The following is a 21,913-nucleotide window of genomic DNA, read 5'->3' on the forward strand; positions in this document are numbered from 1 at the left end:
CTCGGGCAGAATGGCCATCACCAAAAAATCTACAAACAATAAATGCTGGAGAGGGTGTGGAGAAAAGGGAACTCTCTTGCACTGTTGGTGGGAATGTAAATTGATATAGCCACTGTGGAGAACAGTATGGGGGTTCCTTAAAAAACTATAAATAGAACTACCATACAACACAGCAATCCCACTACTGGGCATATACCCTGAGAAAACCATAATTCAGAAAGAGTCATGTACCACAATGTTAATTGCATCACTATTTACAATAGCCAGGAGACGGAACAACCTAAGTGTCTGTCGACAGATGAATGGATAAAGAAGATGTGGCACATATATACAATGGAATATTACTCAGCCATAAAAAGAAATGAAATTGAGTTGTTTGTAGTGAGGTGGATGGACCTAGAGACTGTCATACAGAGTGAAGTAAGTGAGAAAGAGAAATACAAATACTGTATGCTAACATATATATATGGAATCTAAAAAAAAAATGGTTCTGATGAACCTAGGGGCAGGACAGAAATAAAGACGCAGAAGTAGAGAATGGACTTGAGGACATGGGAGGGGGAAGGGTAAGCTGGGACTAAGTGAGAGAGTAGCATTGACATATGTACACTACCAAATGTAAAATAGATAGCTAGTTGGAAGCAGCTGCATAGCACAGGGAGATCAGCTCAGTGCTTTGTGACTACCTAGAGGGGTGGGATAGGGAGGGGTGGGAGGGAGATGCAAGAGGGAGGGGATATGAAGATATTATATACATATAGCTGATTCACTTTGTTATACAGCAGAAACTAACACAACATTGTAAAGCAATTATACTCCAGTAAAGATGTTTATAAATTGTTTTTGTTGTTCATAGGATCACATTAAAGTAAGATCTTTCCTACTCAAAGATTATACAAATACTCTCCTGTGGTGCTCGCTTTGGCAGCACATCTACTAAAATTGGAACAATACAGAGAAAATTAACATGGCCCCTGCACAAGGATGACACGCAAGTTCGTGAAGCATTCCATATTTTTGTGTGCTAACACATATATATGGAATCTAAAAATTTAAAAAAATGGTTCTGAAGAACCTAAGGGCAGGAAAGGAATAAAGATGCAGACGTAGAGAATGGACTTGAGGACACAGGGATGGGAAAGGGTAAGCTGGGACGAAGTGAGAGAGTGGCATAGACATATATTCACTAACAAATGTAAAATAGATAGCTAGTGGGAAGCAGCTGCATAGCACAGGGAGATCAGCTCAGTGCTTTGTGACCACCTAGAGGGGTGGGATAGGGAGGGTGGGAGGGAGACGCAAGAGGGAGGAGATATGGGGATGTGTGTATACGTATAGCTGATTCACTTTGTTATAAAGCAGAAACTAACACACCATTGTAAAGCAATTATACTCCAATAAAGATGTTAAAAAAAAAAACCCTCCTGTGGAATTTTCTGTTAGTGTTCTGATGTTTCTTAAACATCAACATTTCTAACACATTTGAAATTTATTTTAGCAAATTATTGCAAAATTTATTTTTCTCATGGTATGTAACTATTTGCCCCCAGATTGACCCACTTATTTTTGGCTATTGGATTCCCTACTGATTTGAAACGCCATTTTTATTTTATCCTAAATTCTTAGTAAAAACGAGCTTCTGAATGGGTTTTCTCCTCTGTTCCTTAGACCGTCAGTGTGACATTTTTAATTCTTATGCTGTTTAAGGTGTAGTTTGTAGCACATACGTCAGTGCTCCCCCCAGACCACCCTGGTTCCCTTTTACTCTTTGCTTCAGTGCTTTGGAGGCTGAGCTCCTGGTGGCAAACTCTGTCAATTCAATAAACAATGGCTTTAGTATTTTAAGTACAATTCCTAAAGAACATAAAGATTTTGATTTCTCAGAAACTATCCAGCAGAAATTAAACAGAAGAGTGTCTTTCTGTGTCCTTCTTAAAATTTTTAGACATATTTGAGATTTAATCATTTGTTAAATATTTATTATCTACTATATGTCAGACACTATCTCCCTCTCTCTCTACCTCTGCAAATTAGTCGAACCATAAAATTATTTTCACATATCTTTCTTAACTAAATATATCATGCACACTTTTCCATTTCAGCTTATGAAAATTCTTCCTCATTTTGTTTGGTGGCTGCATATGGGTGTGCCATAGTTATGGTCATTCTGTTCTCTCTTATTCCCAAAATGAGGTTTATCGTTGCTTTATTAGGTTCAAAATTATGACAAATTCTTTAAAGCAAGGTTTTTCTTTCTAATTTTCTTAATTTGACTCATCCCTTTTTTAGCTGAATTTTGCCATCAAATAGTTTTTGCACATTTGAGAGGTTTTGTTTCTTTAATTTTGAATGCCACCATTGTTCTGGAGGAGTCTGAAGGCAGTGGGTTTCCTCTCGTGTCCATCACATGTTCATGTGCACACGCAGGAGCACTTTTCAATACGGTGACTTCAAGAGTCCGACCTTCTCTCTCCCTCTCCCAGCTCCCCTCGTTTTTTGGTATTAAATTTCCTGAATTTTCTTGTTCCTTATTGATATGTAGATTTAGTCTCCCATTGTTTGGGGAATAGCTTCTTTTATAAATATTTTTTTCAATTCCATCAGTTTTATTTTTGTTTTCAAATAGCAAATTATATGTATATTTAATCATTGTGACCTATCTTCCATATCTATTATCTTTCATCTCCTTAATAGTTTTTAACCTCTTTGTCATTTTTTTTCCTGCAATGTCTTTGATCTTTTTTTTTTTTTTTTTTTTTTTTTTTTGCGGTACGCGGGCCTCTCACTGTTGTGGCCTCTCCCATTGCGGAGCACAGGCTCTGGATGCGCAGGCTCAGCGGCCATGGCTCACGGGCCCAGCCGCTCCACGGCATGTGGGATCTTCCCGGACCGGGACACGAACCCGTGTCCCCTGCATTGGCAGGTGAACTCTCAACCACTGCGCCACCAGGGAAGTCCTGATCATTTGAAAACTTTCCTCTATGACTGGGACGTTGTCTTTGGCTAAGTCCATTTTCTTTCTTGATGTTTCAAATTATGTTGCTTTCATTCTTAGTGGGTTTTCTTAAATTTTGGAAGCCGTGTAAATCACTGGGAAGTATGGCTCTCTGTTTCGAAGCTTGATATGAAGTACTTTGTCTAAGTTTATATATATATATAGAACCATGCATACCATGGCACCTAGACAAGTTATATACATATACACCTTGTCTTTCCTTTTATTTTTTCAATTAATTAGATTTTTGGTGTATGATCTGGCTTTGCTCTGCCATTATATCTTGATTTTTGTTCCTTTTCTTTTCTTTTTTTGGCTGCATTGGATCTTTGTTGCTGTGCATGGGCTTTCTCTAGTTCCGGCGAATGGGGGCTACTCTTCATTGTGGTGCGTGGGCTTCTCGCTGCGGTGGCTTCTTTTGTTGCAGAGCATGGGCTCTAGGCACACGAGTTTCAGTAGTTGTGGTATATGGGCTCAGTCATTGTAGCTCGTGGGCTCTAGAGAGCAGGCTTAGTAGTTATGACGTGTGGGCTTAGTTGCTCTGCGGCATGTGGGATCTTCCCAGATGAGGGCTCGAATCTGTGTCCCCTGAATTGGCAGGCGGATTCTTAACCACTGCGCCACCAGGGATACCCTAGGATGACTTGTTTTTGTCTAAAAAATGTCACCTTTAGCAGCATAGTACATGGCCCATCAGTCTCAATTATGCATCCATTTCAGAAAAACCAAAAAAGCAAAAGGTACAGGAGTGGGTTGAAGAAATCCAGTGAGTTTTGTGCCCAATTCTGCATTGTGTGGGTTCCTTATTCCCTTTAGTGAATAAATGCACTCATTGATAAATCTGACAAAAATTGGAACAAATGAAAGCAATTAGAAATACCATGTAGGAATTTGTTCACCATGATAACTTTTTTAAATTTATTTTTTTATTGAAGGATAGTTGATTTACAATGTTGTGTTAATTTCTGCTGTACAGCAAAGTGACTCAGTTATACCTATATATACATTCTTTTCTGTATACTTTTCCATCATGGTTTATTCCAGGATATGGAATATAATTCCCTGTGCTACACGGTAGGACCTTGCTGTTTTTCCATCCTATATCTAATAGTTTGCATCTACTAATTCCAAACTCCCAATCCATCCCTTCCCCACCCGCCTCCCCTTTGGCAATAACAAGTCTGTGCTCTATGTCTGTGAGCCTGTTTCTGCTTTGTAGATAAGTTCATTTGTGCCATATTTTAGATTCCATATATAAGTGATATCATATGGTATTTGTCTTTCTCTTTCTGACTTACTTCACTTACTATGATCATCTCTAGTTGCATCCCACCATGATAAACTAATTCTATTTCTATTTTGCAACATCAATCTTCAAAGATAATAATAAAATAGTATCTATAATAAAATAGTATCTATGATGACAATAAATTTCAGCATTTTGTACAGAAAGGATCTGTGAAGACTGCCACCAAGAAACGAGAATTTCAAAGCTTTGGTGATGTACTTCAAAGTTCCCACTACAGTTGTTATCATTGTTCTAGTGTTGAGAAATGAGATTCCAAGCAACATTTCTGCTTCTTCCTCCCAGCCACCAACCATCATGTTCACCCTTCTCTTGCTTGTCACCCTCTGGGCTGTAGGGGTCTGCCATCGCTTTTTTATGTGATTGATTTGCTCTTGCATATCATGTTTTCCAACCAGATTGAATTGGGGGTTATTTTGGAGGGGACTTTAAATATTTGCAAATGATATTTCCATAGATCAATAGCAATCTGACTTTTAAAAAGTTTTAAAGAAATCTTGACTAGATCTCCACACTTCACCTCCTCATAACATTTTCCCCTTTGCAAAAGCCTATGTAAAAAACTGAATAGTGAGAAACTCCCAGTAGCAGCCCACATATTTTCCCTCCAAATGGGCTTCTCATCTTTTAGGCAGTTTTTCACATGGTTTTGGCTTTCACGCTTTTGGTCATCTGTCATGCTTTGTTCATTAGAACAGGTGGAGATTTTGTTCTATCTTTCCAAAGCATGTAAAACAGAGAGTGTAAAATACAAGACTTTGCTTCAAAGAAATTAAGGAATGAAATGAAGTCTTAGACATATAAAGGAACTTGAAGTTTGAAGCTTTGCTCTTAGGCTCTCTTGACCTCTTTGATGAGTCAGGTTTTTTGGTTTAGGAGAGGGCTCTCTGAAGGAAGCAATGCTATGTCCTCGAGAAGGATCCACCTTATCTTGATTTTCTGAGGGTAGAGCATCCAGAGTCTGGGGTGGTACTTTTTTTTTTTCTTAATTTTTATTTTATATTGGGCTATAGTTGATTAACAATGTTGTATAAGTTTCAGGTGTACAGCAAAGTTATTCTTTTTCAAATTCTTTCCCCATTTATGTTATTACAGAATACTGAGCAGATTTCCCTGTCCTTGTTGGTTATCTATTTTAAATATAGTAGTATGTATATGTCAATCACAAACTCCCAATTTATCCCTCACCCCCCAACTCCCACCTTTCCCCTTTGGTAACCATAAGTTTGTTTTTGAAGTCTGTGAGTCTGTTTCTGTTTTTTAAATAAGTTCATTTGTATCATTTATTTTTTAGATTACTCATATAAGCGATATCATATGATATTTGTCTTTCTCTGTCTGACTTCCTTCACTTAGTATGATAATCTCCAGGTCCATCCATGTTGCTGCAAATGGCAGTATTTCATTACTTTTTATGGCTGAGTAATATTCCATTGTATGTATGTATCACATCTTCTTTATCCATTCATCTCTTGATGGACATTTAGGCTGCTTCCGTGTCCTGGCTATTGTAAACAGCACTGCAATGAACATTGGGGTGCATGTATCTTTTTGAATTATAGTTTCTACATATATATGCCTGGAAGTTGTATTGCTAGATCATATGGTAGCTCTATTTTTAGTTTTGTAAGGAACCTCCATACTGTTCTCCACAGTGGCTGCACCAATTTACATTCTGGGATGGTACCTTTAATTTAGCTGTGCCTTAATGCGAACCTACTAGGGATCCCCATCATTAAAACTCCCCAGGACTGAGCTTTCTCCAAGTTATAATCTTTGTTTATATATATAATGTGGCAGACTGCATCTTGCCTCTTCTGTGCCCAGCTCACACAGAGATTTCTGCAACTTTGGGTGCTTGAGGACCAGCGCACAAACAGCAGCAGAGAACTCATAGTCAGCAGACAGGTGGTAGCCCAGGTGGGACAGTGCTGCCTGGAATCACGTCCAGTGGGGCTGCCCAACGGAAGAGGCACCTGAGGGCATGAGGGTGCTAAACAGAATGTTTGGGGAAAAGACAGAGTGCAGATGTCATGTAGTAACTGGACCCATGTGGGAACCTCTTGGGTTGGGAGTAACTCAGGGAAGGGTTTATGGGGACCTGTGATATGTGTTAGCAGGAGCTATTAGGGAGGGGGATGGGGAGAAACCAGCAAACATCTGTTGCTATATCTTCTGAGAATAACATCTTTGAGATAAGATATATTTAATATTTCCCTCTCTAACTTAGTTAGTGAAAATATAATGGTGTAAGGGGAAATTTCATGCAAGAGTGTACGCAGAGTTTAGTGCTTCTGGTTATCTTTTCAGTAAAAGTTTTGTCACCCAACTCACAAATAACTCATATTCTCAGTAAAATGAAAAGTTCCACTTCTGTGGAACTCTATCCTTTCTCTATCCTTTCTATCCTTTTCAAAGTCTTCCCCATATACCCTAAAAATTGAAGGGAGTAATACCTAAACCAAGGTCTTCTAACTCCAAGTTCACTACTCTTTCTACCAAATCATGCTTATTGTAATAGTTTTTCATAATAAAACAGGTTGCATTAATTTTTATAAATTCAGATAAAATATTATTTTAAGGAATTTTAATTAAACTTAGATAAAATAGGCTAAGCCCACTTTGGTAATTTTTATAATATGAATAATGATACTCTGCACTACACAATTTTCAAAGCACTTTCAAATTTTAAATAACCTAAAGAAATGAACAGGGAAGTTATTACTGCCTGTACTTGAGACAGAAGGAAACTGAGGGGCAAGGAAATTAAATGACTTGCCTAAAATCATTCATCACTAGAGGAGATTGTGTCTTGAAACTCTGCGCCATCACAGAAGTCATCCTTATAAATATAGTTTGACCACACTTACACATTTACTGTCATTTTTAAAAATTTAACCCATCATTGTTCTTCCTTCCCATATTGTCCTGAGTTCTTTTTCTAAGTCATCTATGGTGAACCCTGAAACAAACTTGCTTCCATCTGTAATTGAATAGTTCATTGATTTCCATGAAACTAAAATGAGATCATCTCTACAAGCCACAGATGAATCTTCATCTTTGCCTCCCTCCCAATCCCAGCCTTCTTTTAAAAAGAGCAAGAAGTTTGTCAAAATTGGCACCTTTTAAATTGGCAGTGTATTAGAAAAAGAAAAACAAAAACTTGCTTAGGAAATAATTGAGGTGGGATGTCAGAGGTGTCACCTGCCATGCTACCTGGCAGGTGCTAACCTGCACAGCTGGTGTTGATACTGGCTTTGGTGTCTACTGGTCTTCTCAAGACAATGCTGGGCTTACCCCTTCATCACGGAAGACAGAATAAGAAGCTCACAGATTCTTAGCAAGAAAAAGAAAAATGGCCTTCTTTTCTTCCTTCCTGTAGTAGTCAGGAAGATCTTTCATTTAAATCTTTTCAATGTAACCTATAGAAACCACTTCTAGCACTCTTTCTGAAACACACAATCCCAGGACCCTATGTTCCTTCTCCTTCAGTATCAAAATCCAGAATGCTCTCCTTGGATCTCAGTCACTGAAAGAGGCTTTTCTAAAAGGGAATAATTAAGTATCAAGCTACTGATTGAAGAGGATATTTAAAGAGACTCATTAAAGAGGATATTTTAAAATCTTTTTCCACTTTTCTGTTTACTGCTCCCCAAAGATAGCCAATATGATTCAAAGATTGGCTGAAAATTTGGGAAGAAATGGAGGAGTTGAAAGCACGTGGTGCTGATGACTTGGCCATAAACTCAGAGAACCTTTCAGTGTGGAGGCTTCATCCCCCACATTGCGAGGGGAGGAGAGCAGGAACCTGGGGACGAGTCAGATGTGAACTCTGCACGCTCGGTGAGCTGGCGTCCTCCCTCCAGTTTCAGGGGAAGTAGCATTTCCTAGTTACAGAATGGATGCTCAGTTCTGAGACTCAGGGGAAGCACATTTTAAAGTTAGGTGGTGTTTATTTCTACTGGCAGCGTCTTGTTTTTATTTGTCCCTGCAAAGTGGTTAGGCTACGGGGAGTGAGAAATAGGACTACAAAACCAGAAAGATCAAATAAAATCTGTTCCATAAAATAATTAGATGTGACTGATGTCAGTCATGACCACTCTGGATACCAGGACATCCATTATTCCTGCTGTTCCCATCACCTTACACCTTTTAACTCTAAAATCCAGGTATTTCAAAGAATTCCACTTGCCACTCAGACTATCTTACTGGTCACTGAGAAACAGTTTGGTGTGTAATTAAATATGATATAAAATATGAACATTTCAGCAATATGGCCGGGTAAGAAATGAGGAAATGAATGAGTGGTGACATAGGATAGATTCTGGAGGTGACCGCCGATCTCTCAATCCTGATCCCACCACTTTCTAGGTATGTAATCTCAGGCAGGTTACTTCAGTCACCTCATCCTAAAAATGGAGATAAAAACTGTACCTATCTCATTGGATTATTGTGAACATTAAATAAAATAGTGTCAATAACATTTTTAGTACAGTGTCTGTTAAACAATACATACTCAATAAAATGTATATGGTATTATTATGAGTAGCTTTACCATTCTCTTAGACTATAAGGTCCAAACCTCTGACTTCCAAATTTATCTCTGATGACTCCTTTTCATAGTCAAAGCAAAAGCCACTATCCCCGCCTAATGGCCAATCAATAATGAAATCATTTACTCCTTCTCATCGCCCTTCATCTCCTTGTCCAGTGCCTCCTCTGAAACACACGGCACCCTTCCTCCTGGGCACAGAGTGTTCTCTAACTGCCTCTGGTATACGTTCTCCTTTCTCCGATCTATTCCACACATGTTGGCAGCCACAGCTCTGAACACTTCACTCCTTCCAAAGATTTCCTATTGTGACCAATCTTTATTTTAACAGCTCATTACTTCTATTTTTAAGATCTGCCCTCATATGGTCTTATGATAGATTTGATTATAGGTCCCAATTCTCCACTCCACTGTAATAGGGTATAATACATTTGCCTTGTAACTTTGCTGTGCTCTCCCACTGCAGGCGGTATCTACTTCCCTAGCCCATGTAACTTGCTTTGGCAATGAAATATGAATGGATGTTGCAGGAGCAAAGATCTTAAGTGTATTTTTCATGGATTGGCTTGGTTCTTATGCTCTGGATTTGCCATGAGAAACACAATGCTACCCAGCCAAGCTCAACTGAGATCAGCCAAACCTCACTGACCTGCTGACCCATGAGCATGAGAACAAGTGCTTGGTGATGTGGGTCACTGAATGCCGGGGTGCTTTACTATACCCCATTATTGTGGAAATAGCTGACTAGTATAGACCAACTACTTTTCCAGCTTCACATCTGACTACAGTCTTGTGAAAATGCTGTAGTCTAGCTAATCGTGACAACTTGATCGTCCTGAATATGCCCTTGGCTTTTCTACCTTTAGTATCCTGGTCCTTCTTTTTGTCTTCTTGCCGACAAACATATACCCAGTATTTATTGACACTGGGCTAAATCATCATGGGTGATCTCTTTGTAATCCTCTTGAATCTCAAGGCAAGCTATCATGTCATACATGGTTTAGAATTTTTTAGTTTTACTTTTTCAACAGGAAGACAGACTCCTTTTGATAAGGGGTTCATATGTAGGAAGGGCCTCTCTGTTCTAGAAATTGATTGGTATTTTGTGTGCAGAGTCCATCCATGAGATAGAGATTCTTTTCTCTGTAGCATGGAAGGGGAAGGAAAGACTCAGAGTAGTTATGTAATTTGTTCAGAATGTAAGCAGGAGAGGCTGGGATGAGGTTTGTTCTGTTCTGTCTCTCAATACTGTGCTTTGGGCTACGCCGCCTTACCTTCTGCATCTCACAAAATTAGTAAGTAATCGCTCTACTCAACAGGCAAGTGACACAAACAATAGTGTGTTGTAAGTGTGAAGAATCTAGAACATGAAGTGCCACATCTTAGTGATTTCATCAGAGATATGATTTACAAATTTAGATTCCAAACCTTAAATAGCTCACGCCTCCCCCTATTGAGGCCTGCTCTGAATATTGTCAATGTTTGTCTCTTTAAGTTCTATAGAAGTAAGAAGAAAACCACAGAGCAACCACTCCAGGAGAGCAGAGAGAGTCTGACCTAAGCCCACAAAAGCCAAAAGCAGCAGGGTCGGAGTCAAAAGCTTGGCTTAACACTTTGTCTCCAACTCACACCCTGGCACCTACCTTCAGGCTTGGTCTATTTTAACAGCAGAGTGCTAGCCTTGAATTTTTAAAACTTAACTCTAAATCTCTTGACTCCATGTGTTTAAGATAGACTTTGCATGTTACTATTTTGAAGCAGCTATTTGTCAGAGCTGGAGAGGAGGGAGGGAATCAAAGAAGTTTAATGGGAGGGGCTTCTCTTAGAACTGAAGCTGCTGAACTGCCAAGCTCAAGGGCAGTTTCTCTTGCTGCTGTGAAGCTGACTGGCCCGATTCCAAACCAGTGTTTCTCAGCCTGGCGCTGCTGACATGTGGGGTTGGGTGACTGGGTCGCGGGGGCCATCCTGTGCATCGTAGGATATGTAGCAGCATCCTGGTCTCCACCTGTCAAATGCCAGTCATATTTTTCCCCAATGGTGACAATCAAAATGTCTACAGATATCTCCAAATGTCCCCTGGGGGCAAAATCACCCACGTTGAGAACCACTACTCTAAATGAATAAATGAGACTACGATCATTACAGTCTTTTAAACTCAGACAGGAAGGAAAACTTAAGGGATGATGGATAAACTTATCTAGAAAAATCATCCTAATAGCAATTAGATAAAATAATGAGGGAATTATTTTTCTAAAGTCTTCCTTATCAGTATTATATACATGTTAGGATAGAAAAAGAAGGTGCCAATGAAAGCGCAGACTAGCAAAGCAAACTATGTGGAAATACCCAGTAAATTAACAGTAAAGCCTACACAAAAACTTGTCTCTCTCACAGAAGGTGGATATTAGGATAGTGTACTGTCATAGGGACATAGCAGACTGAGGGCAAAAGTCTCCTTCTTGATATTAGTGTTCCATGTCCTCAGAGCCAGAAAACTTGAGAACTCTAGCCTTTTTAAGCCTCCCCTCTTGCTCCAGGGACTCTGCTTTGTGTCTTAGTACATGAGGCAGGCATTATGGTTCTCATTATATGGACAATGAGCTTGAGGCATACAGAGGCATCACTTGCTCAAGTTCACAAAGACAGAAGGAGGAACTAACCCCAGGTCTGCCTGGCTCCCAAGCCTGGGTTCTTCAGTCACTATGACATCTGCATCCCAGAGCTAGGAGAAGACCATGGATTCCATTAAGCTTCAAGAAGTAGTCTCACCTTCCACTAAATCCAGGGCTGGTTTGTCTTCTGATGCCTCTGATCACTCATGGAGTTCAAGGAGATTGTCTATTGCTCCATGGGATAGGTTGCAGAAGCCTCTGACTCAAATATTGTGTGAGTCTGCGGTTCTAATGAAAGCCACCTAGAGAAAGGAAGAAAGGCATACCGTTATTTGTATTGAGCTGGAAGGAACTATTGGGAAGGAAGCACTGAAGCTGTGGAGAAAGGTGGCTCCAGGGTTTCTGGAAGGAATTCTACATCAGTGAAGTAAGATAGGATGGGATGGAGAGAATACCATGTGTAACCTTCTAATGATGGGTCCAGCAGATCAGAAGACCCTCTAATGTGGAAAATGTGAGGGCCCAAGGGACCAGGAAGAAACAAGACGTCACAAAGAGAGGCTGGTCTTTGAACCTCTGAAATTCTGTTAGCACAGTTATATTCCTTGGATTCAAGCTAAATCTAGGCATTATTCATTATTGAATAAAATGCCAGTAGATATATAACACCCCAGGCACTATTGATGGTGAGTTTCATTTTAATTTATTCTAGCTTTTTCCAAGAGCATGTTTTGTAAGGATAAGGAAAAAGTTGATTGAGGTAGGTGGACATTGACTTGGGTGGTGATATGGATCTGACCCAGAGTTCACAGAGCAGGAACGGGAGGTGAGATGCTTAGACACATCCCAATTACACTCCTTTGGTCATTTAAGAGGTGCATTTACTGCCCATCCATTGTGTGCTGGGCACTGTGCTATGTATTGGGGTGGTAGTGATGAGGAAAACAGTGGGGGGAAATAACACCTTTCAAATAAACATATAATTAAATTTATAATTAATGACTGCAATAAGGACCCTGCAGGGAAGTAGAGGGATCAATTGACAGGGCTACCTGGCTTTTTTGAGAGGTTAGGAAAGAATTCTTTGAGGATTAAATGTTTAAGCCAAGATCTACTGGGCAAGGGCACTTGGAGAAAAGAGCTTGTGCAAAGGTCCTGGGGCAAGGAGAGTCTTCAGTCTTGGGAGGAACTGAAAGTTGGCAAGAGGAAGAGTGGTAGGAGATGAAACTGAAGAAATGGGAAAGGGTTAGATCAGATCGACAGTTTTGTTCTTTATCCTAAAAGAAATGGATTGATGTGTTCGGATTCACCTTCCGAAAGATCTCTGATTGCTGTGCAGAGGCGTTTGGATGAGGCCAGGGTTGACATTTGAGGAAGCTATTGCAATAGTCCTGACAACAGAGAGGGTCACAGTGGCAGCAGAGACAGAGAGAAGCAGACAGACTGAGGAGATGCTGAAGAGGATGAGCCAGTCTCCAGGCCTCACCCCATCTGGAATCACAAGTTCTGAGTGATCGCAAAACCAGACTTTATGATATCTATTTCCTGTGACCAGTAAATGTGACACCTGGGCATCATGTTCTCTACGTCTTTCAATTTATAGGTAAAGAAACTGAGGTCTGAAAGGTGAAGTGACTTGCTCAAGATCACATGATAGAACTAGAGCCGAGGTAACGCAGACCAGCCGGTGGGGGCTGCTCAGGTTACCAAGGTCAATGAGCACAGATTCCTTACAGTCATGGAAATGTAGGATGATATGCAAGGTGGAAAGAGATGTCAGACTGAACCTCATTTCTGGCACACAGCAGGCTTTGGTTGAGTGCAAGGCTGACTTAAGTGTCTCTGCTTGCCCCTCACCTGTCCCTAGACATTAGGGAGAAGAGTCGGGTCATGAATACCATCCATTATCAACTAATGTAAGAGAACTTTGAAATCTACCTGGGATGGGAAGTGGTGGTTGGTGTGCAGGGGCAGACATTTTTTAGCCTAATAAGACTCGTGTGTTGATTCATAAAAAACAGAGGGCATAAAAAGAACGTGGGTTTCTCACGTACGTTAAAGGAAGAATTGATTAAGAGAGGTTTCTTTGCTTACAAGTTGGAGAAGTATACTCTGGCTAATTTAGGCAAAAATAAAATAAAATAAAGCTAAAACACAACAACCAACAACAAACAAATGAAAAACAATCAAGCAATCCACAAACAAAACAAAGAACCACAAAGAAGGAAATTGTGAGGCTCTTGGTTGTTCAGAGAGGCAGCTGGGAGGCTGGGAGCCGGGAGCGGAGCCGCCTGAGCAGGACTCAGGCTGGGCTGACTGTGATGCGCGTGGTCAGTGTGCTCTCACCGTGTCTATTTCAGGTGGGAGCGTCTGATTGGCCTGGCTCAAGACGGTGTGGTCCCTGAACGTGCATCTCCAGGGAGTTTCAACTGAGATGAGGTATCACAGGTAACCAACCAGGTAGGGCTGCTGTCAGGAAGAGCACGTGGGTCCTAGGTAACCAAGAGCAAGAGGATACTTACAAGTGCCATCGGAAGGACAGTTCCCTTAGTGAGGTTTAGTTTCAGGGAAATCATTTCCTAGGCCACAAGGAGAGATCCTCCTTACCTCTTTCTCCTACCCTGTTTCCCCACCCCACCCTCTAGCACCTTCAGGCTCTAGGGTCAGACAGCACCCCTACCGACTGCAGACCAATAGGAAGTGATGGAGGAGAAAAGCCACAGGCTCCACTGGACCCCGTGGTTAGGACCTAACCACACGGCACAGAGATGGAAGGATGGGAGTGGCAGGGCTGGTGGGGCAGACACACGGAAGGGCTAAACGTTAAAGACAGCGACAAGTGAAGAGAGGAAGGTGAATGTTAGGGAACCTGGAAGGTCCCCAGGGCACATCTGAAGGCTCAAGGACCTCCTTTAAAGTCTCCTACCCTGTCCTGATCACCAGGAAAGTGAGATGTCCCCATATGGGGTCTGCAGTTGCCCTGACCCTGTATGGTTTTGAAACCATAATTTAAAGAACTGTTTCAATATTCCTTGGGGGCCAGTGTTTCTTGAAAAGACTGGGAAAACAGCCTTCCTCCCAGACAGATTCCATCAGCAGCCAGCGGAGGTGCTCACCATCGATCAAACTAGTTGGGCGCTGTCTTCCCATTGCTTTGTTGCCAGTGGCTTTTCCACCCATGATGAGCGCTAGAATTACTTCAGGACCATTTCAGTATGCCTGGGCCCCATTTCAACAGATCAGAGTTTACTTGGTCTGGGTTAGGACCTGAGCATCAGTATTTTTGAAAGCTCTCAGGTGAATCCAACACACAGATTCCCCAGGGTTGAGAATTCTATGTTGATTTTTCCAAGAGGAGATTTGATTAGCCCTTTCTGGTCATATCGGTGTAAAATAGGCTACTGGGCAGAGCTGTTTCCTCTGGGGCCCAGCAACCATTAGGTTGCCTCTGGCTGGTGTAGTAGCACCTGGGCTACCATGACAAAAAGGACACAGAGACAGATGTGCCACAGAAGTAGAAAATATTAATGGATATCTGTAAGGCTAGTGCTGGGCTTCTCAGACTCCTTTGAGCCTTATGGAAGGCCGGTCCTACCAGGGTGCTCCCAGTACTAAATTAATGCACAGTGCAGTGCCTAAAGGTGAGACAGGCCCTCTCATTGTGCTGTGCACTCAGGGTCATCGCCTCCCAGGGGCAAACTTTCTCCCCAAGTTATTACTAGCATCTTAAGGAAGCAATAGGTCAATGAGCATGAAGAGTGGGTACATCGGGCTTCCCTGGTGGCGCAGTGGTTGAGAGTCCGCCTGCTGATGCAGGGGACATGGGTTCGTGCCCCGGTCTGGGAAGATCCCACATGCTGCGGAGCGGCTGGGCCCGTGAGCCATGGCCGATGAGCCTGCACTTCCAGAGCCTGTGCTCCGCAACGGGAGAGGCCACAACAGTGAGAGGCCCGCGTACCGCAAAAAAAAAAAGAGTAGGTACATCCATAAAACAGCATCTTTGTCTTCTCCATCCCCTGAAACATTTTCTTTCCCTGGTGGGTCTGTCTCCTCCTGCTCCTGAATGAAATCTCCAACAGACTCCACTGTGACCTGCCTCTGTGTTAACAGGCTCTGGGTTCTCCTTTCCTCTTACAGAGGCCTTTCGAAAAGCCTGAGCTGGCTTCATGAAACTTCTTTCTCTGGCTCCATAGAATCCCAGCCTCTGCTCCTGAGTGCTGCCAGCAAAGCATTTGGGCAGCCCTTCTCACTCAAGGTTTTTTAAATGGGAGTCAGACCCCAGTCCACAGGCTACTTTGATTTTTTCAGGGGTGAGCCAAGCAGCAGTGCTATCTCCCAGCTTAAGGTTTTCCAAGGGGTCCTTCTGAAGACTCCATCAGGATCCTTTGTTTAGACAGGAGCAACCCTCCTCCAGCTCTCCCCCAGGGAGGGTGGTCCCCCTGATGACAACAGCTCTGTCCAAACAAATCTCTTAGTCCTGTTCACAGTGTTTCAGGGATGCTTCCTCACTGGACTTGGGGGGAAGAGGCAAGAACAGGTCTGCTCCCCTGACACAGGCCTCTGGTGGGGAGGGGCCCACAGGACTCACAGCAGAACTTTCTTCTGTGCTAGCCACCTACCCACATCCTCTCTCCTTCTGCCCTCTCATCCTCTTGTCACATCCTTGAATCACCTAAGGCATTCAAAGGTCTTAGGATGAGTTTTCAAATCCATTTCCTTTGTAAATCTGCATAATCTGAACTCTATCCCATGGGTGCTGAGAAATTCTAAAGTGAAAAATGGTGTGGATCTGCCCTCAGTAAGGCTGATGCGTATGGGAAAGGCAGGTAGGCATGAGCCAGAGACACCACAGCTAAACTCTCAAGGTTCTCTGGAGAGCCCATAAACAATTAAAATTGTTTCCTGTGATACCTTTACTGGGCTTATACTAGTATAAAATGTCCATCCTGACCTCTTAGCCCGCTGACAGCTCATCAGTTTATACAAACACGTGCAAACTCCCTGCTTGCTAAACTCAGCTGTCTCCTCCCCACTCTTATTTCTCTCCAAAATTCTGCTTTTGCCTGTTTCTGACTACTCTGTCTTCCTCACATGTGAAGGAACAATTTGCATACAAAATAACAACATGGATGGATCTAGAGATGATCATACTAAGTGAAGTAATCCAGGCAGAGAAAGACAAATATCATAGGATATTGCTTATATGCAGAATCTAAAAAAATGATACAAATGAACTTATTTACAAAATAGAAACAGACTCACAGACATAGAAAACAAACTTATGGTTACCAGGGGTGAAGGGTGGGGAGATGGATAGATTGGGAGTTTGGGATTAATATATACATACTACTATATATAAAATAGATAATCAACAAGGACCTACTGTATAGGACAGGGAACTCTGCTCAATATTCTGTAATAACCCAAATGGGAAAAGAATCTGAAAAAAATAGATACATGTATATGTATAACTGAATCACTTTGCCGTACACCTGAAACTAACACAACATTGTTAATCAACAATATTCCAATACAAAACAAAAAAAAGAAAAATAGCAGCAACCACCATAGCTGGAAAGAGTCTGTGTCTTACCCCTTGACAGGGCCTCAGTCAAACATGAGGCAGGGAAAGTTCCAATAAGGACATTCTGCTGCACTGTCTTCTTAGTAGGCAATGGTGGCAGAAGCAACTGGTTGCCCCCCAATATCCATCTTCTTTTTCTTATATATTTTAGCAGTTCTGACTTTTAGGTGGCACATGGCATTGTGAAGAAAGATCTTCTTTTCTCCATAAGACTGTTTAACATCACAGGGAAGGATTAGAATTTGCCTGGCTTTGGATCACATGTCCACCTCTGGCTCCATCAACATGCCTGGAGGGTAAGTTGTCTTGGACAAGTAGTTCCTGCAAGAGCCACACAGGTGGCCTGCTTCTCAGAAAGAAAAGGGTCTGTCTCCATGAGAGACTGGCACTGGGCAGATCAAAGATAGAAGTTGGAATCAGGGCTGTTAAGATTTCTGAGGCTGGGACAAAACTCTAATTCAAAAAGATACATGTACTTCTATGTTCATAGCAGCACCATTCATAATAGCCAGGACATGGAAACAACCTAAATGTCCATCAACGGAGGAATGGATGAAGAAGATGTAGTGCAATATTCTGTATATACAATGGAATACTACTCAGCCATAAAAAAGAATGAAATAATGCCAATTGCAGCAACATGGACAGACCTAGAGATTATCATACTAAGTGAAGTAAGTCAGAAAGAGAAAGACAAATACCATATGATATCACTTATATGTGGAATCTAAAATATGACACAAATGAACTTATCTACAAAACAGAAACAGGCTCACAGAACAGATTTGTGGTTGCCGAGGAGTAGGGGGGTGGGGGAAGGAAGGACTGGGAGTTTGGAGTGAGTTAGCAGTTGCAAGCTATTATATATAAAATGGATAAACAACAAGGTCCTACTGTATAGCACAGGGAACTATATTCAATATCCTGTGATAAACCGTAATGGAAAATAATATAAAAAATAATGTATATATAATGTATAACTGAGTCACTTTGCTGTACAGCAGAAATTAACAGAACATTGTAAATCAACTATACTTCAATAAAAAAATAAATTAAAAAAATTTCTGAGGCTGATTCTCCCTCTTTGGATCCTATAGCCCTTCTTTGGTCACTGTGAAAGGTGATCTAGGCTAATTGCCAATTTGTATCTAAAGTAGGAAGGCTAAGTATTTTCTTTGATCTTGAACTTACTTTTATTTCTCACATGTGCTGCCTTGGTAAATCTACTTATTATCACTTTCTCTACTTTGCCCTATATCCTGCTTGGTCTCTGTTAGGTTTCTGTTAAAAATCTTATTCACACATTTATGTGCTTGTCTTGATTATAGAAAGTTTTATTTTTACTGCTCCCTTATCTTTCCTTTACTTCAAACCCATTGATTCAATCATCTCAAGAGAGGTCTTTCTCTCTCTCTCTCTCTCACACACACACACCACACAGAATACTATCCCGAGTGACAAAGCTGTGGAAATTAAGGCAAGGAACAACTTTCAGAGTAAGCAGACCCATCCAAAAAGTGGGGGACATGTGATTGTTGTGGGGGGGTGAAAGGGGAATACAGCCTTAGCTTCCAGAGAAGAGAAAAAAATAGGAAATGACTAAAATGGAAAACTCATAGGACTATGAGTATGTTATTTAATGATTTGAAGGCAAATGCCAAAAATACAGCAAAAAAATGAGATGAAGGTGGTTGTTTCTGGGGAGTAGGAAGTAGTGAGAAAAAAAAGATGATTCAGGAAGCCCATAACTTTCATAATAAATCTTGTTGAATTGTTGTTAAGTCATGTGCATGATCATTTGATAAAAGTGAAAATAAAATAAAAAGGACTCTAAATATGAGCTGGTCGTCATGGATTCTGGCCTGGCTTAGCTGCATCGCTCAGGTTTTCTGTTTGCCTCTCTCAGAGTCAGGTCCCCACATCCATCTTTCTCTTGGCTTCATCCCTGGTTTTGATAGCTCCTCCTATAATTACTTCCTGAGAAGGAAGTATGTAGGAGATTTTAAAATTTTAAGAAATTGTACATCTAAAAATGTGTCTAACTTACACTGAAACTTAATTGTAATGGGCATAAAATTGTAAATCATTTTCCCTCAGAATTTCTCCATTGTCTTTTAGTTTCCACTGTTATTGAGAAATCTGAAACCATTCTGAATTTTGGTCCTTTGTAAGTAAACTTTCGCTTTCTTTTCTGGAAGCTTTTGGGATTTTCGCTTTGACTCCAGTATTCTATGATTCTATAGCCTTGATAAAGATCTATTTTAATTTATTGTTGTGAAACTTGATGAGACTTTTAATTCTGGAAGTTTTTCTTTAGCTATTTCATTGATTGTTTTCCCTGTTCTATCTTTCTAGAATTTCTTTTATTTGGAGGTTTAGCTTTCTGGACACTCTCTAATTTCTAATTTGTGAATCTTTTCTCTCTTATATTCCATCTTTTAGTCTTTTCACTCTACTTTCTGAGAAATTTCCTCAAAATTATCTTCTTTGAGATGTTTATTTCTGCTTTCGGATTTTTATTTTCTAAAACCCACTCTTACCTGTGTGAGCATTTTTTAAAGAGTATAATCCTGTCTTACTTCATTTATGCAGTATCTTTTCTCTCAGAGAATATTAATAGTTTTGTTCACTGTTGCCGCCTTGCTTAGACTGACTCTCATGTTGTGGTGTTTGTTCCTCAGGTGTCTGGTGATCCTTGGCTCACTCAGTACAGTGCTTGTATTGAAGAACTCAGCTTTCTTGGGTGTATTGTCAGTCACTACATGTCCTTCTGCCTTCCAGTGTCCAAAATTTTACCACTATCAAAAGAGGAGAGATTCTTTCAAAATTTATTTTAATGTAACAGCTTTATAGAGGTATAATTCATATACAAGTCACTGATTTGAAGTATATAATTCAATGGTTTTTAGTATATTCTCAGAGTTGTGCAATCATCACCACAATAAATTTTAGAACATTTTCATCACCCCCAAAATAAACCCCATACCTATTAGCAGTCATTCTCCATCTTCCCCATGTTCTTCTAGCCCCTGGCAACTACTAATCTACTTTTCTCACTCTGGATATTCCATATAAATGGAATCATACAAGATGTGGTCTTTTGTGTCTTTCTTCTTTCACTTAGCATAATTTTCAAGGTTCATTCATGTTGTAGTATATATCAGTGCTTTATTCCTTTTTTTCCTGAACACTATTCCATTTTATGGAGATACCACTTTTCATGTATGTATTCATCAGCTGATGGACTTTTAAAAAACTTTTTTTTGGAATATAGCTGATTTACAATGTTGTGTTAGTCAAAGAAGAGATATTCTTCAAAGAAGAGAATTCTGTCAATGGGAAGGGAGATAATTTTCTTTCTTGCTCTCCTTATTGATAAAAGATGCTCTTTGGAGAAGAGGCCAAAGGGGAAGTGTGCTAGGAGGGCAGGACAGGACCCTTGCTCTGTGGTCCAGAGCAATTCTGTGCTGATCTGAAACTTACAAATCCCAGTCAGAAAGCCTTTCAAACCTTCCATCTCTCTTTAGCAGACAGCTTGAGCCCCACCTACTGCAAGCTTCTGGGTATCCCTCCTTCCCCAACCCTTTTCTTCCTTAAGCAGCTTATTTTTTTTTTAATTTTAATTTTATTGAAGTATAGTTGATTTACAATGTTGTGTTTGTTTCAAGTGTACAGCTAAGTGATTCAATTATACAAGTACATATATTCATTTTTTTTCAGATTCTTTTCTCATATAGGTTATTACAGAGTATTGAGTAGAGTTCCCTGTGCTATATAGTAGGTCTTTGTTGTTTATCTATTTTATATATAGTAGTGTATATATGTTCATCCCAAGGCCCTGATTTATTCCTTCCCCCATGTTTCCTCTTTGGTAACTATAAGTTTGTTTTGGATATCTGTAAGTCTGTTTTGTAAATATGTTCATTTGTATCATTTTTTAAAAAATTAGATTTCACTTATGAGTGATACCATATATTTGTCTTTGTCTGACTTACTTCACTTAGTATGATAATTTCTAGGTCCATCCAAGTTGCTGCAAATGGCATTATTTCATTCTTTTTATAGCTGAGTAATATTCCATTGTATATATGTACCACATCTTCTTTATCCATTCCTCTGTCAATGGGCTTTTAGGTTGTTTCCATGTCTTGGCTATTGCAAATAGTGCTGCAATGAATATTAGGGTGCATGTATCTTTCTGAATTATTGTTTTCTCCAGATATATGCCCAGGAGTGGGATTGCTGGGTCATATGGTAATTCTATTTTTAGTTTTTTAAGGAACCTCCATACTGTTTTCCATAGTGGCTGTACCAATTTACATTCCCACCAACAGTGCAAGAGGGTTCCCTTTTCTCCACACCCTCTTTAGCATTTGTTATCTATACACGTTTTAATGATGGCCATTCTGACCAGTGTGAGGTGATACCTCATTGTAGTTTTGATTTGCATTTCTCTGATAATTAGTGATGTTGAGCATCTTTTCATGTGCTTGTTGGTCATCTGTATGTCTTTTTTGGGGAAATGCCTATTTAGATCTTCCACCCATTTTTTGATTGGGTTGTTTGTTTTTTTGACATAGAGCTGCATGACCTAAGCAGCTTATTAAAGCAACCTTCTCATCCCCCTGAATGGCTTTCTCTGAAGGAAATTTTGGAAAATACAGTTTTCTCCCTCTCATTACACTTGCAGAGATTTTAATATCTTTTAAGTGTAAATGGCCAGATGACCCATCGTTTTTTCCTGCCTCAGTCTACTCGTCTGTAAAATGGGGCTAACACTGCCTCCCCCACCACAACACTGTGACAGGAAGTTAAAGGAGGCAAATGGTCAGAGCTGCCACTCAACCCTGAGCACAGTGGAGAC

The 21,913-nt window shown here is 40.5% G+C and overlaps 1 non-coding gene across 1 annotated transcript; it reads left to right on the forward strand.

Annotated features, from left to right (window-relative positions):
- Window positions 1–912: 912 nt before the first annotated feature.
- On the forward strand, window positions 913–1,019 carry LOC137233208 (U6 spliceosomal RNA). The gene has a single exon (XR_010947370.1). It is a non-coding gene; the product is annotated as a U6 spliceosomal RNA (small nuclear RNA).
- The last annotated feature ends 20,894 nt before the right edge of the window (window positions 1,020–21,913 follow it).

The sequence above is a fragment of the Pseudorca crassidens genome, chromosome 10 (genome assembly GCF_039906515.1).
Source record: "Pseudorca crassidens isolate mPseCra1 chromosome 10, mPseCra1.hap1, whole genome shotgun sequence".
Classification (NCBI taxonomy): Eukaryota; Metazoa; Chordata; class Mammalia; order Artiodactyla; family Delphinidae; genus Pseudorca; species Pseudorca crassidens.